This window comes from Triticum urartu, chromosome 1A (genome assembly GCF_056163025.1).
Source record: "Triticum urartu cultivar PI428250 chromosome 1A, HENAU_Tu73, whole genome shotgun sequence".
In the NCBI taxonomy this organism is placed as follows: domain Eukaryota; kingdom Viridiplantae; phylum Streptophyta; class Magnoliopsida; order Poales; family Poaceae; genus Triticum; species Triticum urartu.
In genome coordinates this window covers 90,535,634-90,557,046 of record NC_141873.1, presented here as the reverse complement: position 1 = coordinate 90,557,046, position 21,413 = coordinate 90,535,634, and the positions used below count along the sequence as shown (strand labels likewise).

Genomic DNA, 21,413 nt, shown 5'->3' with positions numbered 1-21,413 from the left:
ACTAAGTTCATTATAATGTGTAAGGGAAATCAAGTCATCACAATTTTTGGACACGATACCATCATGAAACAATTTGCATTGGGTATTGAAATGATCATGTTCATTGCAAAGCTCACAAGCATGGCCAACATAATTTAAATTTTCAGCACATTCATCTAGCTCTTCTTGCAACAATTTAGTTTCTAAGTACTTATGCCTCTTGCAATATCTATCTTCCCTATTTGGTGTGTACTTACAAACCCAATGCACTCCACAGAAATTGACATGTTTACAGGAGACATTTTCATCATAACTAGTGCAATCATCATTAGTATCATGGATATTCAAAGAATTCATACTAACAACATTGCAATCATGCTCATCATTCAAATATTTAGTGCCAAACATTTTATAGATTTCTTCTTCTAGCACTTGAGCACAATTATCCTTTCCATCATACTCACGAAAGATATTAAAAAGGTGAAGCATATGAGACAAACTCAATTCCATTTTTTTATGGATTTCTTTTATAAACTAAACTATTGATAAAACAAGAAACTAAAAGACTCGATTGCAAGATCTAAAGATATACCTTCAAGCACTCACCTCCCCGGCAACGGCGCCAGAAAAGAGCTTCATGTCTACTACACAACCTTCTTCTTGTAGACGTTGTTGGGCCTCCAAGTGCAGAGGTTTGTAGGACAGTAGCAAATTTCCCTCAAGTGGATGACCTAAGGTTTATCAATCCGTAGGAGGCATAGGATGAAGATGGTCTCTCTCAAGCAACCCTGCAACCAAATAACAAAGAGTCTCTTGTGTCCCCAACACACCCAATACAATGGTAAATTGTATAGGTGCACTAGTTCGGCGAAGAGATGGTGATACAAGTGCAATATGGATAGTAGATATGAGTATTTGTAATCTGAAAATATAAAAACAGTAAGGTAACTAATGATAAAAGTGAGTGTAAATGGTATTGCAATGTGTGGAAATAAGGCCTAGGGTTCATACTTTCACTAGTGCAAGTCCTCTCAACAATAATAACATAATTGGATCACATAACTATCCCTCAACATGCAACAAAGAGTCACTCCAAAGTCACTAATAGCGGAGAACGAACGAAGAGATTATGGTAGGGTACGAATCCACCTCAAAGTTATTCTTTCCAATCAATATCTTGGGCTATTCCTATAGGTGTCACAAACAGCCCTAGAGTTCGTACTAGAATAACACCTTAAGACACAAATCAACCAAAACCCTAATGTCACCTAGATACTCCAATGTCATCTCAAGTATCCGTGGGTATGATTATACGATATGCATCACACAATCTCAGATTCATCTATTCAACCAACACAAAGGACCTCAAAGAGTGCCCCAAAGTTCCTACCGGAGAATCACGAGAAAAACATGTGCCAACCCCTATGCATAGGTTCATGGGCGGAACCCGCAAGTTGATCATCAAAACATACATCAAGTGAATCACGTGATATCCCATTGTCACCACGGATATCCACGGCAAGACATACATCAAGTGTTCTCAAATTTTTAAAGACTCAATCCGATAAGATAACTTCAAAGGGGAAAATCAATTCATTACAAGATAGTAGAGGGGGGAGAAAACATCATAGGATCCAACTATAATAGAAAAGCTCGCGATACATCAAGATCGTATCACCTCAAGAACACGAGAGAGAGAGAGAGAGATCAAACACATAGCTACTGGTACATACCCTCAGCCCCGAGGGAGAACTACTCCGTCCTCGTCATGGAGAGCACTGGGATGATGAAGATGGCCACCGGAGAAGGATTGCCCCCTCCGGCAGGGTGCCGGAACAGGTCTAGATTGGTTTTCGGTGGCTACGGAGGCTTCTGGCGGCGGAACTCCCGATCTATTATCGCTTCTAGAAGTTTTAGGATACATAGGTATATACGGGTGAAAGAAATACGTCAGGGGACCGAAGGGGGGCACGAGGCAGGGGGGCGCGCCCCCCACCCTCGTGAGCACCTCCTTCTTTCCTGACATGCACTCCAAGCTTTTCAGGTAGCTTTCCTTCCAAAAATAACTTCTCCAGTTGATTTCATTCTGTTCCGACTCCGTTTGATATTCTTTTTCTTCGAAACACTGAAATAGGCAAAAAACCAGCAATTCTGGGCTGGGCCTCCGGTTAATAGGTTAGTCCCAAAAATAATATAAAAGTGGATAATAAAGCCCAATATTGCCCAAAACAGTAGATAACATAGCATGGACCAATCAAAAATTATAGATACATTGGAGACGTATCACCCTCCCTCTCCCAACATCTCCTCCTCCTCCATTGAGCTTGGCGAAGCCCTGCCGGAGAACTGCGAGCTCCACCACCACGCCGTCGTGCTGCTGTACGTGTGTTGAACGCGGAGGCGCCGTTGTTTGGCACTTATATCAAAATGAACCGCGATCTAAATCGCTACGAGTACGACTCCTTCATCCGCGTTCTTGTAACGCTTATGTTTCGCGATCTTTAAGGGTATGAAGATACACTCCCCTATGTCTCATTGCTAGTCTCTCCATAGATTGATCTTGGTGATGCGTAGAAATTTTTTAATTTCTGCAATGATCCCCAACAAAAATGAGGCCCTTTGCTCGCTCCACTTGGCCATTTGACTGCGGATGGGCAACGGACGCTAAGTCCAGTCGGATGCCCTACGTCATGCAGAAACGGGCCAAGGCACGTTTGGCAAAGTTTGTGACATTGTCGGTGATGATGTTGTGTGGTATGCCATACTGGATGGTGATGTCGGCGATGAAAGTCACAGCAGTCGGACCATTCAACTTCTTGATTGGTTTTGCTTCTATCCACTTGGTGAACTTGTCCACCGCGACAAGCAGATGAGTCATGCCACCGCGTGTTGTCTTGAATGGTCCCACCATATCCAGCCCCCAGAGGGCGAAGGGCCAGGCAATGGGGATGGTCTTGAGTGCAGAAGCCGGCTGATGTGGCTTGAGCGGAACTTCTGGCACCCTTTGCATTTCTGGACCAAGTCTTTGGCGTCTTCTAGAGCAGTCGGCTAGAAAAACCCATGGCGGAAAGCTTTGGCAACAAGTGCTCTTGAAGCCGCGTGGTGGCCACACTCGCCTTGTTGGATATCTTTGAGGATTGCTTGACCTTGCTCTGGCTCCACGCAACGCTGGTACAAACCAGCGACACTGCACCTCACAAGTTCTCTGTTGACAATGGTGTATGTTGTTGCCCGACGTTGGACTCGCCGGGCCGAGATCTCATCAGTCGGCAGCTCTTTGTTCACCAGAAAGTTGAGGATGGGTCGTGCCCATGAAGGTGCTGCTATTTCTTCGACTGCCAGAATTGCAACTTGCACGAGGGCGGTTGGGCCGGGAGGCGGCGAGTTGGAGTTGGCTGCCGCTTGCTGAGTCGATGAAGTCCTCGGGCCGACTGCTGCAGTCCCCGGGCCGGGTGCGGCTGCTGCAGTCCCCGGGCCGCCTGCCGAATTCCCCGCGCCGGCTGCTGAGGTCCTCAAGTCGGATCTGACTACTTCAGGAGGAGCCGACACAAAGATGGAAACTGACTCTGGCGATGGCTTGATAGATGGCTTAAGGAGGCGTTGCAGGGCAACCCCGGCTGGTATTGCTTGCCGGGTGGAGCCGATTCGTGCCAAGGCATCTGCTTGCTCATTGTCATTTCTTGGCACATGTAGGAACTCGCACCCTTCAAAGTATCTGCTGAGTTGCTGGACGAGGAAGCGGTAGCTTGCCATGTTTGCATCTTCAGCATCTCGGTCGCCTGACGACTGCTGGAGCACCAAGTGAAAATCTCCATAACACAAGATCCGGCGTATGCCGAGTTCCTTGGCAAGCCGGAGCCCGTGAATGAGTGCTTCGTATTCAGCAACGTTGTTGGAGGCGGCAAAGTGGATTTGCAACACATATCTGAGCTTGTCGCCTTTGGGAGAGGTGAGGACGGTGCCGGCTCCCAAACCGATGCGCATCTTGGAACCATCAAAGTGCATCCGCCAATGGGTGGAGTCTGGCGCTGGCGGCAGGTACTGGGTCTCAGCCCAGTCGATGAGGAAGTCGGCTAGTGCTTGTGACTTGATGGAGGTGCGAGGCTGGTAGTAGATGGTGTAGGGGGCCAAATCTATGGCCCATTTGGCCACTCGGCCCGAAGCATCTCGGCTTCCAATGATCTCAGCAAGAGGAGCAGTGCAGACAACAGTGATTGGGTGCTCTTGAAAGTATGGCTTCAGCTTCTTGGCGACGAAGTGTACGCCGTAGCACATCTTCTGATAGTGCGGGTAGTTCTGCTTGGAGGCGGACAACACTTCACTCAGGTAATACACCGGCCTCTGGATTGGTAGTGCTTTGCCTTCTTCCTTGCATTCCACAACTATGACTGTGCTGACCACCTGGCTGGTGGTGGCGATGTAAAGAAGCATGGGCTCCTTAGCAGTCGGAGCCGCCAGGACAGGCGGGGTGGTCAGCATCTTCTTGAGCTGGAGATAAGCTTCATCTGCCTTGTCGTTCCACTCGAAAAAAGTGGTCTTCTTCATGAGTTGGTACAGGGGAAGAGCCTTCTCGCCCAGCCGACTGATGAAACGGCTGATGGATGCCAAGCAGCCGGTGAATTTTTGCACGTCCGACAGTCGGGTGGGCACCTCCATCCTCTTGATGGCCTTGATCTTCATAGGGTTACACTCTATGCCGCGCTCTGAGACCAGAAAACCAAGAAGCTGGCTGGCTGGTACTCCAAAGACGTATTTCTCCGGGTTGAGCTTGATCTAAAATCGGCGCAAGTTTTCAAAGGTCTCCTTGAGGTCTTCTAGCAGTGTTCCACGCTTCTCCGTCTTCACCACAACATCGTCCACATAGACGTGGGCATTTCTGTCGAGTTTCTTGAGGAGACACTTCCGCATGCAACGCTGAAATGTGGCGCCGGCATTTCTCAAGCCAAACGTCATGGTCAGGTAACAAAAGGCTCAGAATGGCGTGATGAAGGTGGTCTTCAGCCTATCGGCCGAGTTCAGCTTGATCTGATGATACCCTGAGTATGCATCCAAAAAGCTCAACAGCTCGCATCTGGCTGTGGAGTCAATAACTTGGTAAATTCTTGGCAAAGTAAATGGGTCTTTGGGGCAAGCTTTGTTGAGGCTGGTATAATCAATACACATGCGCCACTACTTATTCTTCTTCGGCACAAGGACTGGGTTGGCTAACCATTCGAGAAAAAACACCTCCATGATGAAGCCGGCTGCTAGAAGCCGGGCTATCTCTTCTCCAAAAACTCTTCTCTTCTCTTCTGACAGGCGGCGCAAGGGCTGCCTGACTGGCTTGGCATCAGGTCGGACATGTAGCTTATGCTCGGCGAAATCCGTCAGAACACCCGGCATGTCCTTGGGAGACCATGCAAAGATGTCCCGGTTCTCATGGAGGAAATCGACGAGGTCGCTTTCCTATTTGCTGTCAAGGTTCGCGCCTATGACAACGTGCCTCTCGGGGTGCTCCGGGTCCAAGGGTATCTTCTCTGTTTCTTTGGCCGGCTTGAACGAGCCCTCAGCTTCCGACTCCTTGGGGTTGGGTGACATTTCCGGCTGCTTGCCTGCCACTGCCACAACCCGGTCAAGGAGCCGCTTTTCAGCCGCGATCACGAGGGACTCAGCTAGCCGGCTGTTGTCTACCATGCAGGCAGACGACTTCTTGTAGTCCCCAGTTATGGTTAGGATTCCCTTGGTGCTTGGCATCTTCATCTTGAGGTAGGCGTAGTGGGGGACCGCCATGAACTTGGACAGAGCAGGTTGGCCAAGCAGTGGGTGATAAGGGCTCTCAAGGTCCACCACCTCAAACCAGACTGGCTCTCAGCGAAAGTGTTCTTTGTCTCCAAAGAGGGCGTCAATTTGAGTCTTGCCGATTGGTGAGCTGGAAAGGCCAGGAACTATGCCATGGAATACAGTCCGACTGGGCTGAAGCTGCCTCTGTTTGATTCCTAACTTCTCCATAGTGTCTCGGTACAGGATGTTGATGCTGCTGCCGCCATCTATCAGGACTCGGGAGAAGCGAGCATCCCGCCTTTCTGTGGAAAAAGTGGCATCCAAAGCCAGGGCATAAGAACCGGGATTGGGCATCACCTCCGGGTGGTCAGCTCTGCTCCAGCTGATGGGCTTCTCAGACCAATGCATGAACTCGGGGGTCTCTGATGCGACTGCATTTACTTCTTGTTGTCGCTGTCGTCTGTTGTGCCTATCGTCGGCCACGCTGGTGAACACGACATAAGCTCCATGCTCTTCAGGTTATTCATCTTGTATGGCACCAACTGGCCGAACCGCCAGCTGCTGGGGAGGAGGAGGCGGCGGCCGGCAGGCAGAGGAGGCGGGAGTCCATCACCCTTGGCGATCCGGGTGAGCCAGTGGCATTTCCGAGTGGTGTGGTTGGACGGCTTCACGCCATTGTGGAACCTGCAGGAGGCATCAATAGTCTGCTCATACGAGAAGGCAGGCAACCAGTTGGGCTTGCCGCCCTTCTGACGCTTGGGTGGAGGCTTCCCCTCTGGCTGTTGATCTTCGACTATCGCCACCTACCGGCTTGTGGAAGCCGCTACGTGGCCTTGCGCTTGTTGTCATTCGGTTGCTGATGCCGACTGATGTTGCCAGCCGGAGTCCGAGGAGCTTGAGGAGCCATTTTGCCAAATGCGTCAACTTAGATTTCCGCCTTCATGGAGGAGTCGACCGTGGTGTACTTGTCTGCTATGATCAGCAGTTCATCGAGGGTCGTCGGCTCGTCGCAGAGAAGCCGGTGCTTGAGGAGGGTGCCTTCTCGGCACCCGGCAGTGAAGTACTCGATGGCCTGCACCTCGTGCACGCCCTCGCAGGAGTTGCGTAGCTTGGCCCAGCGCGTGAGGTAGTCACGAGTCGACTCGTTGGGGCCTTGGACGCATAAGGAGAGCTGGCGAGGCTTGGGCGGCCGCTTGTACGTGCTGGTGAAGTTGCGGATGAAGGCTTCAGTGAAATCAACCCAGCTGTTGATGTTGTGGGGCTTCAGGCTGTTCAACCACGTCCGGGTTGTGCCCTGGAGCATGAACGGAACGTACTTCACGGCAACGCGCTTGTTGCCGTTGGAGATGCTGACGGCTGTGGAGTAGTCGACCAGCCAGTCCTCCGGCTTCACGGAGCCGGTGTACTTGGGTGTATCTCTCAGGAGCATGAACCCTTTGGGGAAGGGCTCATCTCGGATGCGGGGGGCAAAACAAGGCAGACCCAGCTCGTCTTCTTCTTCTAGTGTCAGGGATCGGTTGAGGCGGTCGATCCGGTGGCGGGCGTCGTTCTCTCCGACTCCTTCTTAATGACCGAGGCGGTCACTGAGTGTCGGGTGGTCAACAGGCGTCGGGGAAATGCGCCTGTCCCTGTGGGGAGGGGGAGGCGGACAGTCGTCTCGTCGCCGCACAGCTCTTGGGCGGCCGTCTTGGTCGCGCTCGATGGTGATGCGAGTCCGGTTGCGGCTGGCAGCCGGCTCCTTGTCTCTCCTATCACGGACGCCACCAGTCGGCGTCCGGGATGTCGCGCCTTGGCCCTGGCGAGGAGGCGGATCATCGTTTCGCCAGTTGGGCGCTTCAGTGCGGCAACCAGCCTCTTGCTGCTCAGCAGCCGCGTCAAGGAGCTGCTGGACACGCTCCGTCATGTGGCGATGCTCGTTGCCCTCGAGTTTGTCGAGCTCGTATGCTGCCGCCTGGGCAGCTCGTATGTTCTCTGCAGGCGTGGCGTAGACGGGACGATCTGCCCCGAACATGCTGGCGATGGTCGCGCCACGCTGCCGGATCAGGCCAATGCAGCTAGGCCCACCAGGAGCCGGCGTGCCGCCGACAGCACGGTCCATCTCACGCTAGTAGGCCTCCGAAAGGCGTCTCATGCTGGACAGTCGATTGGCGCTTTTGACGAGCTGGACACGGCGTGCCTCCAGCTTCTCCGCGTCGGCGTCTTCCGGGATGGGCGCGGTCAGGTCTTGCATCGCCACCTGCAACGGATCCTGGCCACCTCCGCCAGAGTGCTCGCCATGGCTGATGACGAGCACCTCCGTGACGATACTGCCGCTGCTGTCCGCGCGAGGAAGCGGTTGCTCATAGACCACCACGTTGGTGGGGAACGCGTCAAGCGATGCCGTGTCAGACTCGACAAGCATCGGCTCGGTAGAGCCAACCGACTCCAAGTCCACAGCAGGCTCGCTGGCGACGTAGAGCTGATCGAGGAGGCTAACGAGGTGGCTCTCGGGGTCTTTTGTGCCCGCATCAGACGCGGGCTCGTCGGAGAGGCGAATCTCGCCAACAAGATCGGCGAGGCAGCTCGCCGCACAGGCGACCTCCGCGGCGTGCAGCGCGTCGGTGCAGACGCCATCTAGCGTGCCGGGCTGGCTGCGCTCACCAGAAAGGAACAAGTTTCCTGTCCAGAACAGGTCTTCGGGAGACGGTGCACCTCGCCCCACGGTGGGCGCCAAATGTCGGGGGTCGGGTGCGACATATGACAACGAATGGCTTACCATGGTGGGAGCGAGTAGAACGTCGCCGGTGCCTGGAAGCGGGATGAGGCGTAGACGCGAACGCCGGCGCACTTTACCCAGGTTCGGGGCTCTCCTAGGAGATAACACCCCTAGTCCTGCTCTGCGGGGTCTCCGCATGATCACTAAGGCACTAGTGAGTACAAATGGTGCTCCTCGAGCTGTATGCTAGAGGTAGAAGAAGGCAGGCACGCTCTCTCCTTTCTCTAGGTATGAGTCTAGTTCTAACAGGTTGGGAACCCTTTGCATGGGTGCCCTGGGGGGTTTATATAGGCCTACCCCCAGGGGTATAATTGTAATCCGACCGGGTGTAGGTCCCAGCTGTCAGTGTCTCTGGTCGCCGGCTTCTCCGCCGGCTGCTGGGGCCGCCGCTTGGTGGGACCCGCCGACTGGTCTGGTACGGAGCCGACAGGCCGCTCCCGCCGCCCGCGGGTCTTGCCTCCTGCCGATTACTGTAGCCGCGATGCTAATGACGCATGCTTGGTCAAGGGAGCGTGGCTACAGTCCCGCCGCCTGGTGGGAGATCACGGTGGCCACTCCGGGTCTCATCTGGTTAATGGTGCACGGGCCCCGAGGAAGGAACGGGCCGCCTGCTGGGAGCCATCCTCCCTCAGGTCCGACTGGTCAGGCTTCCGCCGTCTTCCGGGCTCTCGCTGTCCAGTAGGGCCCACCACCTGCAGGCCGTACCGACAGGTCGTCATGGGAACAGGGCTCCGCCTGCTAGAAGTGACGTCAGGGATGGAGTGGCAACAGTGCCACGCCAGGCAGAGATCTCCGGCTGTACAGAGCACTGTGGCCACGCCCGACCCTGGATACGGGGGTGATGGGCTACAGTGTAGCCTTACCCTGTCTTGTCTTCTTAATGGGAGTACAGACTCTGAGGGCGCGGTGGGCCGCCGGCTAGGAGCCGGCCTCTCTGGAGGCCGCCTGCAAGAAGTCGGCCCGTCTTGGAGCCGTCCTCTTGAGCTTAGCCGCCTTCCGGCAGCCGGCCGCTTGGGACAGTCAGCCACCATAAGGCGGCGCTTCTTCTTGATGTCTCAAGGGGCGCAGCTAGCCCCAATGTGTTGAAAGGCTCAGGGGGCTCGGGTTAGGCTACTCGTGGCCCATTACTCCGACAACAACACTTAAATCACTTAAATTTCACTGCCTTCATATAATTTTGGTACATTTATTGTTCCTCGCTTCATCTATCAATTAATACCCTTCCCTAATTTTTGTTGTTGCAAATAGCAACCACTTGATTTTAAAAAATTATGCGGCTGCCTATCTGAAAATAAACAGTTGTCTAGCTCTTGAGGTTTTCATGCAACCTAATAAAATATTAACATTATTTCGACAAAGTAAAAGTTACTTCTTTATTGAAATATGTTTTATCGTGGTTGCAGGATTTGTCTCTCATTCTCCTTGTGTTATCTCCACACTTGGTGTTTTTATGTGTCTTCGCATCAAAAGATTTGGACAGTGAGCATTGGAGTTTGAACTGGCACATTTGATGTGAGAGGAAGAGATGTCTCTCATGCAACATGGAGTGGGTTGATGGTGTGGCAGCTCAGGATACTGTACAAGTGATAACATAGATTTCATCTATCAAGTTTGAACAAATTATGGATCTTAATGTTTGCCTCCTATTCAGTTGTGGCTTTGTTCGCAGGTTTTCAATATTATTTAGTACAATCAATATCTTAATTTTTACTGTATATTTTGTGTGCTGATGCGCCATTTAGGTTGGGACGATAGTAGAAAGACACTACTCCTTCTGATCCCAATTGATGGACGCAACTTTAGTACAATTTCGTCAATTTATATGGATTGGAGGGAGTAACTTTTTCTCACGAAATGAGGCCGAAAGCAGATGTTCCATGGGGAAGGAGTGGGTGGTACTTGGTTGTTGCGGAAAGCGAAAACCGAAGAACAACATCAATATTTGGCACGGCACAATAGTAAACCAGAGGCATACATTGCTTGGCATATGCGTTCATATTTCTTTTATCATTTCACTCGGTCTAGCATCTCTATATTGTCCCGTGCCAACGTATAGGCATTCAACTAGTCAAATTAAAAATGGGTCGTGAATGGATCGGCAGGCGGACAAAAAGAGAACGCGCGTCCGTTTGGGTCGGCGCGTTGGGCCGACTTTTCTGTTCGCCGCGGGCCAACGTTAAATGGGCCACGAATGGGTCGGCAGGCGGACAAAAAACTTTAATCATGATACCTTTCATCAGAAAAATGAAATAAAGCGTACATGTTACTACTAGATTTGGTTACAAGAAGGCACAAAGGTAACAAGATAGCAACAGACTCAGGTAGTTGCAACAGAACTATTTCAAGCTAACTAAAGAGTCCGCTGCACGTACAACAACTTCACTATGGATGTGAAAAGTGTAGAATCCGTCGCCCCTTTGGGTTATGATATGAGGAGCATGAACATGAATCCAAAGTGTTTAATCAAGTAAGTATTGTGCATCACACATGCTTGCCGCTTAGTTTGTCACGGGTCTATCCAAACAATTTGAAGTAAACAATTTTCCATTCATGCGAGAAATTCATTACATCATAGGAGCGCATGATCCAAGACTCCTGAGATTTACATTCAGATGCTACGTGTTGACTGGCTGGCTAGCCTTTCCCCGCCACACAAACCTGTCAGTGCCTTCCATGACCCAAAAACTTGTAAGAGGCCCCCGCAAGAAAAAAACTTGCAAGAAGACATCTTTCGTGTATTCCCTGTCACTACTACAACTTACAAGGAACTAGTGGGAGCAGCCACACCTTTCCGCGAGCTTCCTCAGTAGCGGGAGACTTGGGGTGCGTTTGGTTTCTTGGCAAAAGCCGTTTTTGCCATGCTAGGCTAGGCTTGCCGTTTGGTAGCACAAATATATTCTAGCTTTTGGAGGCATCTAGCATCGCTCGGCTAGAAAATCCTCGCTCCGCGGGGAGAGCCGATTCGGGTCGCCCTCGACGGCAAAGCCAGAACGTGCGAAAAAATCTAGGCGGAACTCTCCGGATGGATAAGTCCGTCTGCAACAAATCCCTAAATCTACGTTCTCCACTCCGACCTCCTCCTTCACTTTCCCCTCCGATTTTTGCTCATCTCAATGAAATCCTCCGAAGCTGCAGAGATAAATCGAGCGAGTTGGCTCAAGTTGCCCTCCACGATTAGCTGAAGGCGCATCAGATTTAACAGGGAAAGCTTACATCCGCCTTGCTCAAGTCTTCGTCCGCCCCCATCCGCCTTGCTCAGGTCTATGTCCGCCTCATCTCTTGATTTCTCCTGTGTATGTGTGTGCACTTTTCTTGGCAATAGATCAGCTGGTTCAGGAATTGATTAGTACTAGAAGCAACAAATCATAAATACTATCTTTCTATACTCCCCATCATCTTATCTAAGGCTGGATTCTTGTTGGGTGACCTGGCTTTGGGATTAGATTGGTAGAGCTAAGGTGATAGCAAACTGTAGTATAATGCCACTGTGGCGTTGCGGTTGGGAAGGATACTGTTGTTGGCAGGCACCCAGCTCTTGATTTTTATTCCAAACCAGACTCCAATTGAGTAGCTTATAGGAGTGCATGGCAGGAATTGATTTTACTGGAACATGTATGATGCATCTGCATCTGAATCCTTAATTTGGTTTGTACTGAATATGCATACAGAGCTATCTACTTAGCAGGCATCTGAACTGATTCATTAGTTCTGCATATGTATTTTCTAGTGCCTGCATCTTATTTTCATTTATATCAACAAAGGTTTGTCTACGATAGTCCTAGACTGTATATACTACGTGTTGTGTGGGTTATTAATATTCGACCTTCTTTGATTTATTTATAGATGGACGACAGTGCGCAAATTAAAAGAAAAATTGCGTTCTTCAGTGCTTTTGTAGTGGTATATTGTTATCATATATCTAAGCAACTCTAGTCACCCTACAAGATACTCATTATTAGAGAGAAATAAAGAAAGAATGGCATATCTACGAAAATTGTATTGCGGTGAGGAGAAACACTGCATTGGCGAATTGCGCATGGAAAAATCAGTGTTCTTCAAACTGTGTGATAAATTACGGAGTATGGGTCCACTTAAAGATACATGGCATTGTACTGTAGAGGAGCAAGTTGCCATGTTCCTCACTACAGTAGGGCATCATAAGAAAAATATCGACATTAGTTTCCATTTCACAAGGTCAGGTGAGACAGTGAGTCGTCACTTCAACAGAGTTTTATTTGCAATTGGGAAACTTGGACCAGAAATGCTTAGGCATCGAACACTTGATACACCATCAAAGATTGAAGGCAACCCACGATTTGATCCGTATTTTAAGGTATAGTATAGTGCCCATCTAGTTACCCATAAATTTTAAAATAATTTCATAGTGCAGTAGGTGTATTACTAATTAATTGTTACTTGGATGTTTAGGACTGTATTGGTGCTATTGAGGGTACACATGTTCCATGTAACATTCCATCTCGGATAGTCGACAGATTTCGTGGCAGGAAACCATTCCCTACCCAAAATGTTCTTGCGGCGGTTGACTTTGATTTGTTATTCACTTATGTTTGTGCGGGCTGGGAAGGTTCGGCCCACGATTCAACTGTTTTACGACATTCTCTTGAGCATCCAAATGGCCTTAGAGTCCCTGAAGGTAAGCCCCTGCATTTGTTACATACTTCCTCCGTCCGTGAATAAGTGTACTTCTAGCTTTTGTCCTAAGACAAAGTTTTAAAATTTTGACCAACTATGTACAAAAGAGTAGTGACATATATGACATCAAATTGATATATTATGAAAATACATTTCAAAACAGATCTAGTGATACTAATTTAGTGCCATAAATGTTGCTATTTTTCCCTATAAAGTTGGTCAAAGTTTTAAAACTTTGACTTAAGACAAAAGCTAGAAGTACACTTATTCGCGGACGGAGGGAGTATGAACATAGAACATATAGAGTGAATGAGTGATTAATTGTTGATAATGTCATGTTAGGTAAATACTATCTTGCGGATGCGGGTTATGCAGCTAGGAGAGAATTCCTACCACCGTTCCATCAAACTCGATATCATTTGCGTGAATGGAGGGGTAATAATAGACCCCGCACCCAGAATGAGCTATTCAACTTAAGGCACTCATCCCTTCGTACAATCGTTGAAAGGCATTTGGGACATTAAAGAACCGTTTCAAAGTTCTGACAACTAGGCCTTACTATCCCTTTCCTTCACAAGTATATGAGTCGTCATAGCATGTTGTATCCTTCACAACTGGATATTGCTAAACGGGGGTCCTGATGAACTAGTCTACAGTGAGCACAACTGGTTTGAGCAATATCCAAGATCAGCTGGCCGTGTCCAACGGGATTTACGTGAGGAACAAAGGGAGGTGCTTAAAGATAGGGATACCATGGCAGCCAATATGTGGAGAAATAGGCATAATGTTAGACGTGGTTGATTTTTTTCAAGCTTTATGTATGAGTTTGTTGATTCTAAGTTGCATTGCCACTTAGAAGAACAACTTGTGTGTTTTCTTTCTTCAACTTGTAACTATGATTTATTTCCCTTGGTACGAGTGGCAATGCGATATGCATCTTAGAGGTGTTGTTCTGTCTTTGAATTACAAAATTTAATTGATGCCACAGGGATATGGTAGGTAATAACATGGTGTGGCAGCCCCAAGTTGTAGATGAAATGCTACGTTACTACAAGGAGAAGATTCAGTCTGAGGGAAAAACAATTTGTCTTCAAAGAGACACATCATGAGGAGTGTGCAAAACAAATCAATGCAAAGTTTACCACCGCCTTCACACAAAGGCAAGTTTATCACAAGTTCCATAAGCTGAAAGGTAAATGAAAGATCATACTAGAGGCGAAGAACTTAAGCGGTGCCAATTTTGATGATGTCAACAAGATAATATTATATGATGAAACTGAAGTTGTTCGATGAAGAACGTGAGCACTACTTCTAAATTTTGTCAAACTATATTTCCATCTTGTATTATGTTTTATTTTCTATAACTAACATTTTCATGCTTCCTTCTCTCTTCCAGAACAAAGACAAAAGGGCAAAATATATCAATGTGCCTATTGCCAACTTTGACGAGATGGAGTTCATATTGCAGGATAAGCATGCTACCGGGGAGTTCACGGTCCTTCAAACACCCTATGACCGTGTTCATGCTCGTGACAAGGATTTTATTGGTGACACCGAGAAGCGTGCGATTGATATTGAGATTGATCCTGCAACACAATATGATTCAGATTGTCTTCCTGATGACACCAATAATGAAAGCTCGTCTTCGAAGCATCCTAGACGCGGCAAAAGCGGTAAAGGTAAGAGGGTGAAGTGTGAGGAGAGTGTAGTTCAAGACATGACGCGGTCTCTGCGTGATATGTCGGATACTATGCGTTTCACACATGTGACCAACCCGAATGAGAATTTATTCAAAATAATTGATGACATGGAAGAATACCCTCTCTTTGTCCGACTTGCACTACATACGTCTTTGGCCACCAATGAACAAGTGGCGTCCATGTTAAAAGGGAGGCCGATGACTGCTATTCAAGAGTTTGTGCGGCGCTGGGTCGGTGATAACTTTCCTGAACACATTCATGTTGCTCCTGACGTGTGATTCATTTTGCTGTAAATTTTTAGGATTATTTTGAATGTCTTCCAGCATCGTCTCCTAGGGAAATAATGTCCATGCCTCATACTTGCATGTAATGATGTCATTCAGTTTTTCATTCCTGGAAAATAAGCTTGTTACTCAAAATTTTTTATCAGTCAGTGTGTTTGCAAAGTGTGTTAAATTTATAATCATCAAGTTGCGTTGAATTTTTGCATGACTATTTACAACTTGATCTTCCTGTAGTCATTTCTCTGTTTCACTGATTTTTTTTCAACGATATTGTACTGTTGATGCATTTGTTATAAGCTAGATGTATTTGGATACTGTGAAGATGAGCTACTTTGCCCGCAGCACAACCAAACGACTAGCTATGGGCAAGCTGGGCAATACAACCAAACGACCGTCCTTGTCCTCACTGGGTGAGCGGCATGGTCTTGATCCGGCCCCTGGCGACGCGCACGGCTCGAGATGGATCGCCATTGTACATCACTCCAATGTAGCCATCCTCTGCGTCGGAGACGGCGACGACGTTGCGCGAGAGGACGAGGGGCTCCCCCGTCGGCAGGTTTGCCAGCAACGTGCGCACCTTTACTGACGTGCCCTTCTTCACCGAGATGGACGAACAGCGCCGCAGGATCGGTGCGGACGACGTCTTCTTGTTGTACCCTGCTTCGGATGTGCTCGAACCCGAACCAGGCAGCTTCATGGTGGCAGCCGGCGCGTGCGGGATCAGCGCGGATTGGCATGGCGACGGAGGAGGGGCGGAGCACCTCTTGGGAATTCCTCCGTTCGCCACGACGGAAAGCTTCGCGGTGGACGCGATCGGGATCAGCGGGTCTCTGCGCGGCGAGGCAGCGCAGGTCGGTGGGGCAGCGGCCGGGTGGAGCACTTCTTTGCAACTCCGTCCCTCGTCGGGTTGGCGAGCTCCATGGTGGCGGCGCCTGGTGACACGGACGGGATCAGCACCACCGATCTATGCGGAGGCGGCTGCACGGCAGGGGGCTTCATTGCAACTCGCAACTGGGAATCCCAAATCCGATGCGTGGTAGGAGACCGTAGGAGCCCAGGTGAAGAGAACCGGAGGACGCTCGCCATCTCGCCGACGGGATGGGTCGCCAAGAAGCTAGCAGTCCTTGACGCCGCCATGCCTTGCTATGACGGGCATCCGCCGTGCCGCACCGAGACGCCGGGAGCGCTCGCGCACGCCGACAGGCCGCTCGGGGCCGCCCTCGCCTCCGGTTTCCCTTTCAGCCACGACGCAGCACCAGGCATCCCCAAGAAGCCTCTTCTGGTGTCGCCACGCCGCCCTTCGTCCCGCTGAGACGCCAGCGATGATGCCCGCTGGAAGCGTGCGCGGACGACGACATGCTATGCCACTCACCGGCGTCCGCTGCCTCCCTGTTCAACCATGACACAGGTGTGGCACCAGCTCCGCCGCGCCATGGCGATGCCCAAGCCGGCCTGGAGCACGCACTGGACGGTGACACGCCACTCGGCACTCGCGGTCGCAGGAGTGCCAAGACCCTGAAGACCTGCATCTTATTTTTACTGAAGAATTAGACACTTTGTCTGAAGAATACGACACCTATACGAATCGGTACGCGGCATATTTTTTCCGAGTTCCCAAAAGAAAGAGTTCGGCAAACAAAGCCGGTGGTTTAGTCCCACCTCGGATTTTAAGAAGCGGTCGGACCAATTTAAATAGCCGCGTCGTCCACAAACAGTAAGTTACAATCATCATTGCACCCTTCGTGGAAGAAATGACTATCACTATGAATTTTCTCTACTTAAAATTGCTTATCTTTAAGCAGAGCAAATTTATGATGACCGTTTGTATCTCCCACAAAGTGAGCATTGCTGACTGGTCTAGTCTTTTTAATCATATTGGCTGTTTAATTAATACCGTTGATGTGCTATGAGATTTTTTTTTTGTATCTTTTTTTTAGAATTTTTCATTCATATCATAAATCAGTACAAAGTAGTTGATCCTTACAAGCACACTGAAACGCAAACATGAAGGACCATGAACACCTAGAGTACCCTAAGACAACCACAACACAAGAAGATCTCCGGAGCCCTGTGTCATCATTCCTGAATCTTGAGAGAAGACCCCTGCAGCAGAAAGATCTGCAACCAGTCGCAAACAGGTTATCATCTTCGACCACGATACAATTACCGCCACGCTGCTTCCTCCTTTCTTGACACCAGCGCTGAGAGGGCATGGACATCAATCCAACACACCTGCAACAGTCATCGCCATCTTTGGCTTTGCGTACCGCAAAAAGTGTCCCTTCCGGAAGGAAGAGAACTCGAGTCATCCGACCGGTCCAGCACCGCGGCCGGGCCATCCGCCCGGACAAAGCAGGATCTCCCACCAGTATCAGCGCAGAGAAAGGAGAAGAACAGCAGCAGCAAATCATACCAACACGGAAGAAGAAAGGTCTTCGTCTCCCTGCCTCCATCGCCCATCTGAGGATCCAAACGACCAGTGCCGATGGACCTCCAACCACCATAGCCCACGACCTCGACGAGATCCGGGGATCCCCAACACCGCTGGCTCCTAGACGATATTCATTTTTTGTACTTGAAACATTTGCCAATATTCATTTTTTTATCGAAATTCCATGGTTCATAGCTTTGCCGAGTTCTCGAAAAAAAGAACTCGGCAGACATAGCTGGTGGTTTAGTCCCACCTCGCTTCTTGAGGAGCGACGTGACCATCTTAAATAGCTGCTTTGTTCAGATGCACTAAGCTCGGTCAGCATTACACTTTGTGGTGGATATGACTGTCACTATGAAATTTCTCTGTGCTTGATAAGCAGATAACTTTCAGAGTTACAGACCATATCCATCATTAAGTGCATCGCTGACTGGTCTAGTCTTTTTCGAATCATTTCATTAATCTCCGTCTGTCTATACTGCCTGTTTTGAGAAATATTTTATATCTTTTAATTTGCACTGACTACTTCATTCTTCGATCGGTCCATGTGTTGGAAAAATTAGCATGCAATTTCAAATAAACTCCTATGCTCACGCAAGATCTATCTAGAAGATACATACTGACAGTTTGTATCCCTCACAAAGTGAGCACTGCTGACTGGTCTAGTCTTTTTATACTGACTGTTTATTTAATACCGTTGATGTGCTCCAAGGTCTTCTTTTTTGTACGTACTTGAAACATTTGCCAATATTCATTTTTATCGGAATTCCATGGTTCATAGCTTTGTCGAGTTCCTGAAAAAAAGAAGTCGGCAAACATAACTGGTGGTTTAGTCCCACCTCGCTTCTTGAGGAGCGACGAGACCATCTTAAATAGCTGCTTTGTCCAGATGCACTAAGGTCCATCAGCATTATACTTTGTGGTGGATATGGCTGTCATTATGAAATTTCTCCATGCTTGATAAGCAGATAACTTTCAGAGTTACAGACCGTATCCATCATTAGGTGCATTGCTGACTGGTCTAGTCTTTTTCGAATCATTTCATTAAGCTCCGTCTGTCCATATTGCCTGTTTCGAGAAATATTTTATATCTTTTAATTTTCACTGACTACTTCGTTCTCCTATCGGTCCCTGCACATGCCTGTTTTGAGAAATATTTTTTGAACCATTTCATTAATTAAGCTCCGTCAGTCCATACTGCCTATTTCATCATTTCATTAAGATCCGCCGGTCCATATACTGACTATTTCGTGAAATATGTTATATCTTTTAGTTTGCACTCACTATTCTCCAAAGAATCCGACAACGGCTAGCATGTACCATTTCATCTAATTAAAGTACTGCATAAAAACCACAATATATAGCTCATCCTCCTACTCCTTCCCGCCATCCTTCTCCTCGTCCTCCGCCTCCTCCTCATCGTCGTCATCGTTGGCCGACGGAGACGGTGTCCCTTCCTTGAACCTCATGTATTCGGAGTCCTCGGAAGTGCAGAGGTCATAGAGCGTCCTTGGCCCGCCCTCGTCGGTAAAGACAAGATCTGCCGGCCTCTCCTCACTTGAAAAATGATTTTAAAACTCTCTCTGACTGTGATTACATCCATCAATCCTCACTTTGTGAAGGTGTTGAACTATCGTGTTACACAACAAACGATTGCTCATCTTCTTCACAAAGAGAGCATTGACGGTTGAGAAAAAAACTAGTCAAGTAGAGGCTCACTAAGTCGCTCCAGTACTGGCATGTGTTTATCTAAAAAAGGTACTGGAGCGAGCTAGTGATTATGAAGGATTCATAATCACTAGCTCGCTCCAATACCTTTTTTAGATAAACACGTGCCAGCTCGTTATTGACCACAGCCGACGTGTATGAGCTTTATCTCTCTCAAAAACAAATGCTAACGTGTGTGTAAAAAAACTATCTAAAATATTCATGACATTTAAAAAAAATACTCACACCTTTAATTTTTTACAGATTATTAAAATACACGGTGACCATTAAATAGACTATGAATATTTTGTGATAAAATGAACGATTTGCTAATATATGCAAATATTTTTTGAAATACACAATTAACAATTTTCAATGCACGGTGATTTTTCTAAATACATGATTTTAATACAAAATGAACATCTTTTTAATACACAAAGAAATTTTATAAATACATTATGAAAATTATTAATACAAAATGAACCTTTTTTATTGCACTTCAAGAATTTGTCGCAGAGGTGGCGTCTGCGGCGAGGTGGGTCAGACCACCAGCAGTGGCGATGGAGGAGGAGGCCACGGGGTCACCGGCGTCAGCCATGGTGGCAGCGGGCGGGCGGAAGCCAATTGAAGGTAGGTGCGGTTGGCGTGTGGCTGGCATTTTTACATCTTCAGTAGGTGGAGATGCAAATTTACATCGCGGGGTGTTGTATTTTACTTCTCCACGAGACGGAGATGTAAATTTGTTTGCATCTGCATCATCTATTGGAGAGGGATTTTTCCTTGTTTATGACTTTTTGACTTAGTAATGTTTTAATTTCATGCTACACTAATGTTATGAAGAGTGCATGCATTTTTCATAGTTGATGTTGCTTGCTGCCTAAAAGAAATCAGACATGCTATACCACCTATTCAAAAATCTTAGCAAATGTCCTACTTAAACAAACTATTATGGCCGCGATTTACATGGAATTGTCACCCTTTGATTTTGCAACCTATACCTAGAGCTTGAATAAATATTCCCCACTATCCACATTGAGTTATTGTACAAATTCTTCACTTTCCCTTCAAAACTTGTGGTTTTTAGATTTTTTTTTAAGATATTTACATAATTCTTTCATTAAGACGGGCGCGACAACCGGTGCCTTCATGTTCTATGAGTAGATAATGGGAAGATTAGATTTTGGGAAGATACTGGTTTGGTCCCCCCCCCCCACCCAGCTATGCTATTTTGGCCTGTTTACTCGATCTGTAATGAAAACTCTAAAACCACTAGATGACACCCCGCGTTGCTGCGGGAATACATGCTAAAAAATAAAACTAACAATAGCAATAAACATGTCTTTAAATATATGTTGAATAAGAAAACATTTATGAGGAAACCTATGTTTGGGGAAACCTGAAGCATGAAGCACAAATTTTGATATATCTTATAATTATAGTTAGTAGTAAAACACTAGATCGCGTGACAATATGGAAGGTAAACTGCCATAGATATCACAACCTGTTACACTTTGTATCAAATACATGAATAAAACATTCATCTGCCAGAACAATATGGTACTCCCTCCTTCCCAACATATAAGGCATGGTTGGACTTTTCTGGTCTTCGTTGCACAAATTTGACTATGATTTTCATGTATTGTATGTCTACAAAATTAGTATACATACATATGAAATAAAATTGTTTTGCAAGACAAAAAAGACGATGCCATTTATACATGTTCAATCCATATACTTTGATATATATTAGTGGTCAAAGTCATGCATCAAAGACCGTAAGAAGTCAATCGCGCCTTATATTTTGGGAAGGAGGGAGTATCAACTAATGGATAGTCGATACATAGATCGAAATGTGGCTCCATGCAAAACAAAAATTTGATTGATTTAACACCTCCCTAGTAAACAAAAATGGTTCAAATGTTAGAGCAATACAGTAGGTAGCATGTATGGGAAAATCATGATTAGATTTTCGTATGAGCACAAATACTAAAACCTTGAAGGAATATGATTATCGTCATCCCTCTTAATCACCATGTCTCTTAAGTACATGTGTATAAGCATGCTTTATCTTACTAAGAGAGGTTCTAGATGCAAACAAACGCTAGCAAGAAGTGTGTGTTTTTCTTAAACTGTCAGCAAGAACC

At 47.6% G+C, this 21,413-nt stretch overlaps 1 long non-coding RNA gene and 1 pseudogene across 5 annotated transcripts; one reads left to right on the top strand and one right to left on the bottom strand.

Moving 5' to 3' along the window:
- The first annotated feature begins 11,253 nt into the window (after positions 1–11,253).
- LOC125550268 (uncharacterized) lies at positions 11,254–15,272 on the top strand. Of its 5 annotated transcripts, none has more exons than XR_015599098.1 (5): positions 11,254–11,524; positions 11,630–12,827; positions 12,923–13,148; positions 14,136–14,445; positions 14,544–15,272. It is a non-coding gene; the product is annotated as an uncharacterized LOC125550268 (long non-coding RNA). The 5 variants fall into 5 exon arrangements; XR_015599099.1 differs by having other exon boundaries at positions 11,624–12,827; XR_015599095.1 differs by having other exon boundaries at positions 11,263–11,753; positions 12,338–12,827.
- A 165-nt stretch (positions 15,273–15,437) lies between these two features.
- Positions 15,438–16,858, bottom strand: LOC147990186 (uncharacterized; annotated as a pseudogene).
- Positions 16,859–21,413: the final 4,555 nt, after the last annotated feature.